The sequence below is a fragment of the Denticeps clupeoides genome, chromosome 12, assembly GCF_900700375.1.
Source record: "Denticeps clupeoides chromosome 12, fDenClu1.1, whole genome shotgun sequence".
Lineage (NCBI taxonomy): Eukaryota > Metazoa > Chordata > Actinopteri > Clupeiformes > Denticipitidae > Denticeps > Denticeps clupeoides.
This window is the reverse complement of record NC_041718.1, coordinates 10,464,509-10,476,765: the sequence shown is the minus strand read 5'-3', so window position 1 is coordinate 10,476,765 and position 12,257 is coordinate 10,464,509. Positions and strand designations below refer to the sequence as shown.

The following is a 12,257-nucleotide window of genomic DNA, read 5'->3' as shown; positions in this document are numbered from 1 at the left end:
TTCTTTTGACCCATTTTGCCAAAGGAAAGGAAGTTGCCTAATAATTATGCACACCTGATATAGGGTGTTGATGTCATTAGACCACACCCCTTCTCATTATAGAGATGCACATCACCTAATATGCTTAATTGGTAGTAGGCTTTCGAGCCTATACAGCTTGGAGTAAGACAACATGCATGAAGAGGATGATGTGGACAAAATACTCATTTGCCTAATAATTCTGCACTCCCTGTATTACTAATTATTGCCTGTCATCCTCTGTCAATATAGCAGTCAAACACACAGCAGGTAGGCTTTAAGTTACAACACTGAATTCCGTCTTAAATATTAACACATTTATGTGAACTGGTGCCAAGCACAGGGGATTGTTTTGCTAATGTGTAAATCATCAGGATCTCCATAAATACATACGTAAAATAAAAAAGATGATCTTTAACAATGATTGAGCATGTTATGTATGAACAGCCACTGGGCTTCAATCATTTTATAAAAACAGAATTGAAGAGTCTGATCTGGATGATAGACAAGTTTTATTTGTCTATTTAAATCCTGAGGTAGTCTTACCTAAACTAATGGATAAGCCCCTCGGGTAGCGCACAGTGCTTGAATTTTTGCTGCATTCAGTTTATCCATGCACAATAATTAGTTTTTCATATCAACTGGCTATTATCAAAATCCTCTGCTGACATCAATTTTTTTTTGTTTGTTTTGTTTGTGAGACCCTTGTCTATGTCCATATTTGGTGGTTTGTGAAAAAGTAAAAATTCCATCTAATCTCCATTGGAATGCCTGTCAGGATTTATCATGCAAATATTTTCAATATTTCAACATTTGCAGCAAATGTGCTGGATACCACAATTACTCTCACACAAGGAGATATGCAAATTGAAACAGCAATTCATCTCTCTGATACTTCTAACAAGTGACGTGAGACAGGTAATTAAAAAGCGAGATGTCATCGTGCTTTCTGAGGTTATTTCTCTAATAGTTGTTGTGGCAGAGCTGTCATCAGCTTTTTTTACACTTTTGCTTGACTTGCAGATTCCCTTTGTTTTGTTTATTATTAATAGACTTAAAAAATCTCTCCCCCACCGACATTGGCCAGCAGTTGAATTATTTATTTTTCAGTTGATCTTTGCTTGACATCTTTGTGCATTTAACTGTGAACTTTCTTTATAACCAAATCTCAAAAAACATAAAGACCATAATGCTACTGGTGTATTATACGTACGACGTCATGAAACAGGTTTAATACATGGTGGACAGGACGAGGGAAAGGTCACCAAACAATGACCTGACAGCGAACAGACACAAACAGGCAGCTCTATACAATCATACACAGGCGAACACAAACAGAAAACATAATAACACAATACTAACATGAAACTCCGGTCCAAACTCTGGACCCAGAGAGGCCCCTGCCGGACCGGATCATGACAATTACATATGCAATTTCTCATCTTCCTTTGTTAGTTTTTACTGTAATTTTTATATTTTTTTAAAAAGGTCACTACGTCGGCTATGAGCAATGAGCAAAAATGCAAGAGGCTTATATTGGTTAATGACTGTACTGATTACATGTTCTAGCTGGCAATATATAATATAATCCTAATTGATTTAGTGCAGGGCTGCACGGTGGTTACCACACAGATATGTGGTAATAAGAAAGCCACCATTTTTACACCATTTGTAAAGAAATTTGTTAGGAAGTTTGCTAATAAGAAAGGCTATGAGGTTAGATCAGTCCATAATGACCCTATTCCAGAATGTTTTTTCATCAGGGTATGTGAAGCACATTAAGTGGGTCATGCACATTGTCACTAACCTTAAGCCCATTCATAACAATGCCACCAAAAATGCATTCTATAACCAAAACTAAAGGCATTCCAAACAAATATTGTTATATGGCAGGAGGGTTGCCACAAGGGGGCTCCCATTTCAGACCCCCCCTCCCTAATGCAGATGCTCCTGATGTTGCCTTCTTGCCCCATAAGTGGTTCTAACCTCTTCTTAAATTTAGGCTAAAAAAGCTGTCCTCAATAAAAATGTTCTGTTACTGTATGTTGTTGAATCCAGCTCTTTCATCTCGGAAATGGGTCAAATTTATCAGTCTGTAATGCTTAGCATCCATAAATTGCCCATTTGTAAACTCAAGTGGCCCCATCTGACTCACATGAGCCCCATTTTGTTTCACTCCAAATTCCCCAACTCTTTTTAATGTACACTCACCAACAACAGAGGCACTCCGATTCATAGCTACCGGCTTCCCATTTGCGTGCTAACAGGGTGTCAGGGCAGCACTGGAAGAAGTAAGGTCCGCTTTTGGGACAAACATCTCATTAATTATTGAAGGCAGCAAACATGACTGACTGCTAATCTACATAGTCTTCTAAAGGCAGAGCAATTTATAATTCAGCTCTTTCTCTGCAGTGCTGTGGGAGCTCTGCTGCCCTGATGATCCCAAACAGAGCAATGGGTTTAGGCCCCCCTAAAACTGCCATCTATTAGTGTGTTTTTTTTTTTAATACTTAATTCTAAATTATCATAATCATGAAAAGGGTAATAAAATCATTTGCAACAAAGTGACCAAAGAAGCGCTGTAATACATTGTCATGGCTGGTGTGCTGATCTATGGTGCAAGTCATCATCTGTATTGCACTGTACACCATTACCTTATTACTGCTTAATTATTTGCAGCTAATCACAGGGACCTCCTCCGGTTTTGACTGACGTTAATTTCCTGAGTTCTGTGTTTATGCCTCCATGTGAGATCTTCAGAAGTTAGTAATGTATTAATGTAATGGAGGGGGAGGGTTAAGCAAAACCCAGCAGGGACATTCAGTAAATACAGCTTTATGTGCTAATGGACAAGTCTCTGAGAAACATGCATAATTAGACAACTGGCCCAGCCTGGCCTTCTCAACATGAACTTTTCCACCAGCTTCAGGAGGACAGGATCTCATAGCATTTTGTTACTGTACATCAGCGTGTGTTTGCAATTTTACCTAAAGTGATAACATAGCTCATAATTTACTTTACAATAAATTGCAAGAACATGAGTAAAAGAATCCTTCTAAAATAAACTGAGTATGATAAGATTTTTTTTTTGTTAATTAAGAATCTTTTAAGGGCCTAACAGAGATTAGATATCTGTGACATCTATTGGACCATTGTGATTATTATAAACATGATGATCATTCTTTAGGATATTATCTGGTGCCCACTGAGAGAGATACATTAATCTTGTCCAATATGAATCAATAACCAATTTCAATCCATTACTGTCCAATCATATAGCCCTTGGCAACTTGTTAATTTGAGCTTTGTGTCATTAAATAGTTAATGGAAATTCTTTAAAGAAAAAAAATATTTTGGAGCACTGAAGTGTACGTGAGTAAAGCCCGTTTTCCATCTTGTTTCAAGATGTCATACTGTACATTCCAATTTCTGCCTGCTTGTTCTTTGTTTCCACTTCTCTTACGGCTTTATTCGAAATGAACAATACATGTTCATAAATGAATTACAGTGGCATCTGAGGGGCCAATGACTAATTGCCTGAAACACACGGTTGTTCATAAATGCCATATTAAGTATTTATAAGCATAATTGGAGCTGTTGAAGTGAGAGGTGTAGAGAGGAACAAATAAATAAGGCGGAATACATTACAGCAGTCAGTGTGATGCATCACTGGCATTTTCGCTGCAGGTGATAATGATTCTCAGATGTTTTGGAGAATCTCTGGTCTGCATTTCAATGAGCTGTAAGGTGTGTGTGTGTGTGTTGGTTCATTTGTATACAGGAACATTTAATTTTGTTGGTAGACAGTCTCTGCCTAATGAGCCATCTAACAGCTTGTGCCCAACACATAGCAAGTGACAGCTTATGAATTGCAGACACAAGGCACATTTTCAAAGTGCTTCAGTAAGACTGTCAACATTCTTAGGACAATAGAGCATACCTATATTTTCAGACAGTGTTTTTTTTTTGCATTGCTACACTAAGAGGCAGAGAAATAGAAACGAAATCACCCATGACAGGATGTATTCATAATTATAATACTATTGTAATTATTAATAATAAAAACGTTAATCAAAGCAGATACAATATACAATATACAATATACAATATACAATGCTACTACAACACTACTACTACTAATGATATCCAGAGAGCTGTCAAGATGGAAGAATGTTGATTAGTGTGATGCAGTTTTACAAAAAAAAACATCTTACTAATTTCGTAAAGCAGTTGTGAACCTGCACTATGCAATGCTCTATGCAATGTCTAGCATTTATCAAAGGCCCTTATCCAGAATGACATACAGGGACTGCCCCCCTGGAGACACTCAGGGTTAGGTGTCTTGCTCAGGGACACAAAGGAACCAAGTGAAGTTTGAATGTACGATTTTGTGGTTCACAGGTGAGTGTCTACACCCACTAGGCTCCAACCACCCTGCTGCATGTCAGGCTGTTAAGTTTACATGTTAGCATGTAAACCATCCCTGTAACTACTGATTGTAAGTCATTTGTGGCAGTGGATGTCCGATCAGGTAAGGAAACGGATCCGTAATCATAAGGTTGCTTGTTTGAGTCCTAAACTGCCAAGGTGCCACTGAGGTGCCACTGAGCAAAGCACCGTCCCCACACACTGCTCCCCGGGCGCCTGTCATGGCTGCCCACTGCTCACTAAGGGTGATGGGTTAAAAGCAGAGGACACATTTCATTGTGTCACTGTGTGCACTGCTGCAGTGTTTCACAATGAATCTCTTCACTTTCACTTTCACTTAACAACCTGAAATTCCAATTACTTCCCCTGTCATTGATTCCCGAAGTTTTAATATATTTTAATATTTAGATTCTCTCATAGATAGAATATTTGACAAAAACACATCCTATTGACTGGCACTCTTTTGACCCTTGTCTTCTTAACCTGTCCCTCGTTTTGTCTCACTGATTACATTAATTGTCTTATCCTTGACACCAGAAGTGAGTGGTTTATGTTTATGCCTATTTTCAGGTATTATTTGGTTTTGGCCCTTTTTGTTTGTATCACATTTAAGCTACAGATGTTGTGCCTCCCTGATGCCACAATAATGTGTATATTGATGAGCGGTTTGCTAATACTAAACTGAAACCTATTTTAGAAGCACCTTTTCCTCCAGACAAGCAAAATGAATTGTGAACTGCTCTGTACAGTGCCATGTCCCAGAATGCATTTCCTGTGCTGTGCAGTGATTTCAATTAACATTGTGTGTGGTGATGGGATTCATATGCAAAGCTTTGTGTCAAAGGCCATTAGGACTGTCTTAAGTTTCTCAAGGCATGTCCCACTGGCCACAGTTCCTTTCTGTCTCTTTTTCCCTTTAAACTGAACATGGTAGCCGTACGGGCCACGTAGCATTGTGGTTATCCTGACGCCACTCAAGGCTCCGTATGCAGAACACCCTCCATTCATCAGCCTTTGTGATGTGCCGCCACTTCCCTGAGGTAACCATGGCGACTGGGAGAAGGATTTCAATGCGAAGACCGAATGATGGACCACGATGCCCCTTTTTTCAGCAGCTTGAAAAAGTTTGAAGAGGGTGGGTGGGTGGAGTCACCCCCAGTTCTCTCTTTCTCCCTCTCTCGTCTTCTCTAAGGCTGAACCCACCAGGGCTGACAGGGGACATTTCTATCAAACAGACAAGCACCATGCAAAAAACTAAACAAATGGAACACACGCACACACACATTCCATTTTCTTAATGTGATGTCCCGACCAGGGGGCTAGGACAACACCTTAGCTGGGCACAATACAAAAGCAGGGTATTTTAGGCCATTGAGTGTAAACATTATTCATTTTTATTTATTTGCCAGCTGAGGCCAAGCCTCCGCACAGGAGTTCATGTGGCTTTTCAACTGAATGTCAACTGAATCACCAAACATATTTGCTCAAGGTTGCGTCTGTGGTCTCTCTCTCTCTTCTTCTGTAGCTCTCGCTCTGCTTCAGTGGGTTCAAGGTAATACCCTTCATTTAAAATACATCATGAAAAGAATTCTGCTCTGCAATTGTGCACTGACCATAAATAAACAAACTTACACTATTTACATTTAAACTGTAAGTCCATCAGGGCACCCATAACAAAAGAAATGTTATTCATTGTTTTCTTAATGGATTTTATAATGTTAGTTTGTATGAGCCTGAATATTCCACGTGTGGCCAGTTTTGCAGTTTGTTAGTTTGTTGTGGTCAGAAGTCAAGATGGCAGAAGAAGATCCTGGTGAACTCATCCCTCCTGAGACAGAGGGAATGGGTGTGTTTATGTGTGTGTGTGCGTGCATAAGACTGTAGAGGCATAAATAAATTATGTCTCTCAGGGATATGATGAGCTCATATTTACACTCGCTTCCTCTGTATAGTTAAAATATCTGCTTTCCCTTCCATGTATTGTCTCTTCTTTTAATTAGTCTTAGTAAGACTAACGGTGTGACTTAAATCACACGTATATCACAGTGTTATCCCAATTAGTTTTGAAGCCACATGCAATGGATTGTTTTTGAGATTTAATAACGATAATGTACGTGACCACATCTAACTCTTCACCATACTTCAGAAAAAAACATCCCTACTGATTTTTCTCACACATTGCAAGGATATGAAAAGCATGGGGAGAGTATGTGATCCATTATTCTTTACTGTACATTTTCATTGTGCGACTCCACGAGATCCGCTGCGCCCGATACGTTTGCCTCATTAAGTCACGTTGGACTGCTAAAGTGCTTTTACTCTCGGTTTGACAGCAGCAGTACATTCTGTCACAATTTATTCATTTATGCAGACGGAGGACAGTAGAAATGAGGGCTGCTCTGAAGAGAGGGGCTGGGTGGGATTGCGGGGCGTCTCAGTCGGGGGAAGTTTCCTCAAATTTACAACTCCGGGGCCAGCTCCAGTGCATTGTGTGTTTTATAAAGTGCAAGAGTGAACTGCGGTGGCAAAGAGCTGTGGCAGCAGTTTGGCTTGAGTCTCATAAAATAACTGCAGAAGTCCAAAGTAAAAGTTTCTGGACTTACAATGCAGTACAAAAAACATTGTATGACCAATGTTCTAACAGGATCTTCTTCACAAAATCACTTTGCACAAGACATTGTCTTTCACTCATTTGCACACCTTCACCCTACCAGTTACACATATTTTATGTTAAAGACATGAAAGTGTAATATTTGGTTATGTTTGCAGTATTTGCATATTGGTTCGTTGTATACTTGCATCATTTGCAATACTGTGGTCTGTCGCAGTCGCAAAAAGCATTTCACTGCACATCATATCGTGTATGACTATGTATGTGACAAAATTTGAATTTGAAACATGTTAATTACATGATATACAGGATATATATTTTTATTTGCAGACGTCCTGCCGCTTGGAAAAAGAAAGGCTGGGCCCAAAATAAATAACCTGCACAGTAGAATAAACAAAAGCATCAGTCACCAACAGGTCCTCGGACATTGACTGATTTTCTTGTGTTTGCCTCCGGGAGCGGGATAAGTGACGCAGACATTTTTAATATGAGAAACACCAGCTGCCTGCCGGCACAGGCCTGGACTGCACAGAGATATTAAAGGATGTCAGAATCTCTGTGTGTGAGCAACTGTGTCTACTGTGTTGTTTTTATAGAAATTTGCATGAAGCTGTTTACATTTATTCGACTGTATATTGAATTCTTATTTACTAAAAGTGCTATTGTCAATAACAGACAACAGAAGTGAGAACATATTTGGTTTGCTGACTATAAGAATGTTTTCAGTGTGGATCTTTTTGCTCTGTATGGGTGTGTTTCTGTGTGTGAAGGTGTCTGTTCTTCCCCATCACTTGTGAATGGTTCGCCATTTTTGGCCAAACCCTGCCCATTGCCAACCTGATAAATGCACCATGTGTGCCAGCGTCTCACCCACCTCCTGCACTGAGATTGATCCATGGTTCCCTCCCCTTCCTTTCTCTCCAGTCTCCGGCTGGCCCCGGCTCTCTCCGCCTGTCAATAGGTGAAGCACACAGCCTTCCAGCAGATGGCTGCCACATCCCCGATTCACCCTCACTACAGCTGGACGAGTAAGAGCTGAGAGAGAGAGAGAGAGAGAGAGAGAGAGAGCGTGTGGATGATGGAGAAAACGGGGAAGTGAAAGCAGGGGAAAGAAAAAGTGGGTTGACTTAGCATTTGTGTTGATGAAAGAGAGAAAAGAAAGAGAAAGGAGGTATAATTAGTATAGCAAATGCACCAAATCAGAGAGAGCGAGAGAGAGAGTGTGAGAAAGGAAAAGCAGCAGAAAGTGCCGTCTCAAAGGGAGCGGGAGGAATTGAATTGTAGATTGAGGGACCTCTTGTTGTCCTCCTCCTCCCTCTCTCCCTCCCTCCTTTATTTATCGGCCGCAGGACCACGCCTCCCTCCTTTCACTTCTCTGTGCATCTATATCAGCGCCCTGGCTCTCTCAGCTCCATCACGTCTGTGTGTGGCGAGGGAAGAGCAGGAGTCGTTGCGAAACAGCATCGGAGGGCTGGGGGACAGCTCAGAGCGGAGGGGACGAGCAGGTGTCACCGCGACCCCCATGAGGCATCTCGTCCGCTGTGGAACGGCACTCAGGAGGAACCGGTGCTCTGGAGGAACACAGGCATGAGGTACTCCACATCTGTCCTACTTTAGAGTCTAGTCTCTGTGGTGCCTATTCTTCTCTCTGACACAGTAATGTATCACACACACTCATACATACATGGGGCATGGAGATGTTTGATATGGTACAAGTGTTCTACTGTAGGTCACGTAGTGTTGGTGTTTCTCACCTCACTCTATGCTGCATCTCGGGACTTGAAGAAGATGAAGTAGTTTGGTTGAAGCTTAGTTTATTAATAAGTTTGTACAATCTTGAGGCCGAACCATAAAACCCATATCCCGTCTTTACCTCGGCTTCAGTCTTAATCTTGCTTGTGGTTTTTTCGTCTTGGCTCCTGTCTCAGCCTATACCGCAGTTTTCCGCTCGTGGCGCTTGAAGCTTTTCGTCACTGGTACAAAGACAAGGGTTGGTGACTTCATCCCAATTTGCATGAACAGTTCTTGTGTGATGATTTATTTTAAACACGGTACTATAGTAGCCAGTAATAATTGGGATCTATTTACATTATATAGCAGTACTTTGTTTTTACTACATAATAATCTGATAAGTGTTAGTGCTTTTGGAGAAACCTTGCTTGTAGGAAATTACATGCCCTTAATAAACTGAGCAACTCAGCAACTGCAGGGGCAGTTTGTCTAATTTGAGATTCCTGCAAAGGTGTAGGAGTGAGCAATGTTTTTAGTATTCCTCAACTGACAGAACATATGTGGTGACTAAAAGCTGTGTGAGATTTGTACCACCGTGTGTAATTCTAATTAAATTGTGCTTTAAACATTGCTGTTTCAAACAAACCCGAAGTGCATCATGGCTGGGAGAACATGTCATATCTGTCCTGGTGCTTGACTTTCTAAAAGGTTCTTGTGTGAAAGTGTGTGTTAGGTCAGAGAGGTCAGCGGGGAGAGACCGCTCTTTTGAGTACTGCAGGGCTGTGTCATCTTTACTATTCCAGGGACTGAAAAATAGATGGTGCCGCAGTGGCGTCTCATTCCCAGGCCATGTTGGCTGTGTTGGCTGTGCGTCGCTGATGGAAGGGCTACGTGGCAGAGGTGATGGATCCTGAGAGATCCATGGTTCACTCATTCATTATTTACTGGGCTCCTCACTAATGCTGAGCTAACCCCACAACAACTGGCCTCTTTTTCTCCAGGAGGTTGGAGAGGGTAGAGGATCTGGCTCCTGTTTGAATCTACCTCATCTGACCCAGAGCACAACACACACAAAAAATAACTCCTCTCACATTCACTCAATGATGATATTCTTCTTGGATTATTTTCAGTGACACTGAAAGGGTCAGTAGTGCTGCTCAAGGTATTATTACTTCTCTCTGTACAAATAAGACTGGAATACAAATCTAAATTTTAATATAGGAAGCACACATTCTGCTGAAGCACCATATCAAGATCTTGCATGTATTATTTATAGGCACTGAGACATTGGTTTCATTTACAGTCGAGTCTGTTAATATAATACAAGGACATTGGACGAAAATGAAAAGAAACAGAAGACACAACCAATGTGCATGGAAAAAAAATGTAAATGTAATCTGAAATAAACAGAAGAATCATTTGTAAAGAAGTTTAACGTCTTGACTCACATTTCACGGTTGTAGGGTGGTGAGCAGCAACTCCGTCTCTTGTCTTTCAGAGGGCAGACGGTGATATTGACAGCCTGTCTTGTTGTAACATGTGAGTGATTCAAGTTCAGTTGGAGGTGATGTGAGTGGTTCTGGCATCTTGTCTTGTCATTTCACCACACTGTGGCCTGGTGAGCGCAGGCTTGGGGCCAGGGGCTGTAGCCCCGGACAGAGCTGTGCCCTGCGGACTTCCTCACACCTCCCTCAAAGAGCAGGGCAACTCTTTCCTCTGAGTTGCAAGATTCTGCTCATCATGGTTATTTCCATTACTGCAGGGCTCGCCATTATCCATAAATACGAATAATTCTCAACTCCAAGCTTCATCGTTGACCAAGCTCTTAAATACTAATAGTTCTGTAATTAGTGACTTAGGAGCATTAATTGTGGACTTATGAGGTGTAGATGGGTTGGTCTTCTCCAGAGGCCCATAATTACTGCTGGAGTTCATTATTGTCTGCTATGTCTGAGACCAATAAACACCCGGACTCATTAAATTCAGGAACTTTAAAGCCTTTCAGTCCAGAGTGTAATTATGTTCCTTTTTCATCATTATCCAATGATGTGCACTTGGCTTTTGACAATCTTTATTAACATAATGTATTTTTAAAAATCCCTTGAATTACAATGTACATGTTTTTAGCATAATACAACTGGAGAAAAGAACAAAGTAACAGAACACAGCAAAACAAGAAACTATTTATTTATTAATCTCATCCACAAATTTGTGTTCAACATCATCGGCATCATCATCATTCATGGCTCTAATGTTATTACTAATCAAAATTCCATTTCCCACAATGCAACTTGACCACTGCCCACAAGAGAGTAAATAGAGCGTTCCCCATGTTCTGGGCAGCATTGATCGCAGGGCTCAAATAGCAAAAGCTCCCCTCTGTGCCGAGGTAAGTGGCCTGGTGAAGTGATGATTAAACGTGTGCAGGATGCTGCCATAAAATGAGATTAAAGGCCCATGGGTGATGGCAAAGGATTGAAAAAAATGAAGAGCATCATTAAGAGATGCTGTCAGTACATTAATTAAAGTACTGATACAAATATGAGGCTGCCCCACTCCCAATGTGGCAATTATTATGTGGATTAGTATATTTTACCATACACTACCAGTCAAAAGTTTGGATGCATCTACTCATTTACGGGTCTTGATTTTTTTACAAACGAGCCAAAAATCTGAGTTTCTCTAAGGCAGGAAGCTTTTGTTCTGATGGCAGCATTTCACACTCTTGGTTTCTCTTGACCTTCTCAGACAGCGGGGACGGTTTCCCAAGATTCATCTTCACTTTCCCCTGATACAACAAATACTAAATATGTTTCTTGCACTGGATTCTTCACAATGGCTCCATCTTATTCTCCATAACCGCCACAGTGTAGGTGTGTCCAAACTTTGACCGGTAGTATAAATCTTAATTATTTTTCATTTATGTCATCTCTCATGTACATATAACATAAATAGATGAAGAGAGAGACATTTTCCTTGTTTCTCTCCTTTGACGCTGCTATTCCTTTTTAATGACTCTTATGGAATTAGGGGTCTTCTGAAATTGGATTTTCTCACTCCGGAAAAGTACAAGGATTACTCGTTGAGACCGCGGTACTTCAAAGCTTTGAAGACTGAATCTCATTTTCTTTGTAAAACAGTCATGCTAGGTAGAGTAAATAATAAAATTATGTTACCACCATGTCTTCTTAAGCTCTTAATGGATGAACATGTGTTTTTGCAGTTAATTGCAGGGAATTAATATTTAAAGATTTTATGAGGTCATTTCACATTGTTTCAGAAAATTGTAGGTAGCAGATGTTTCAACCTGAGCTCCAGCTTTGAAAGTCAGGGTGTTAAATGAATGAAAAGAAAAGCCAGGGCAGAAAAAATTAAGTTTGTACTTGAAGGCAGCCAGTGTTTCCTGAGAACTGTGCTATGCAATGGAATGTGTGAGACTTAAATTGGCTGTGAGAAAGAGAAGAGTTCT

The 12,257-nt window shown here is 40.6% G+C and overlaps 1 protein-coding gene across 4 annotated transcripts in view; it reads left to right on the top strand.

Moving 5' to 3' along the window:
- Nucleotides 1-7,975: 7,975 nt before the first annotated feature.
- The window catches only part of LOC114800610 (extracellular sulfatase Sulf-2-like), a 29,604-nt gene continuing 25,322 nt past the window's right edge, over nt 7,976-12,257 (top strand). For 3 of the 4 annotated variants that reach the window (XM_028998216.1, XM_028998218.1, XM_028998214.1), the window contains exons 1-2: nt 7,976-8,085; nt 8,407-8,649. The gene's annotated coding sequence lies outside the window, so the exon portion shown is untranslated. Of the gene's footprint in view, nt 8,086-8,217; nt 8,650-12,257 lie in introns of those variants that run through there. The other variant, XM_028998215.1, reaches the window with a different exon arrangement.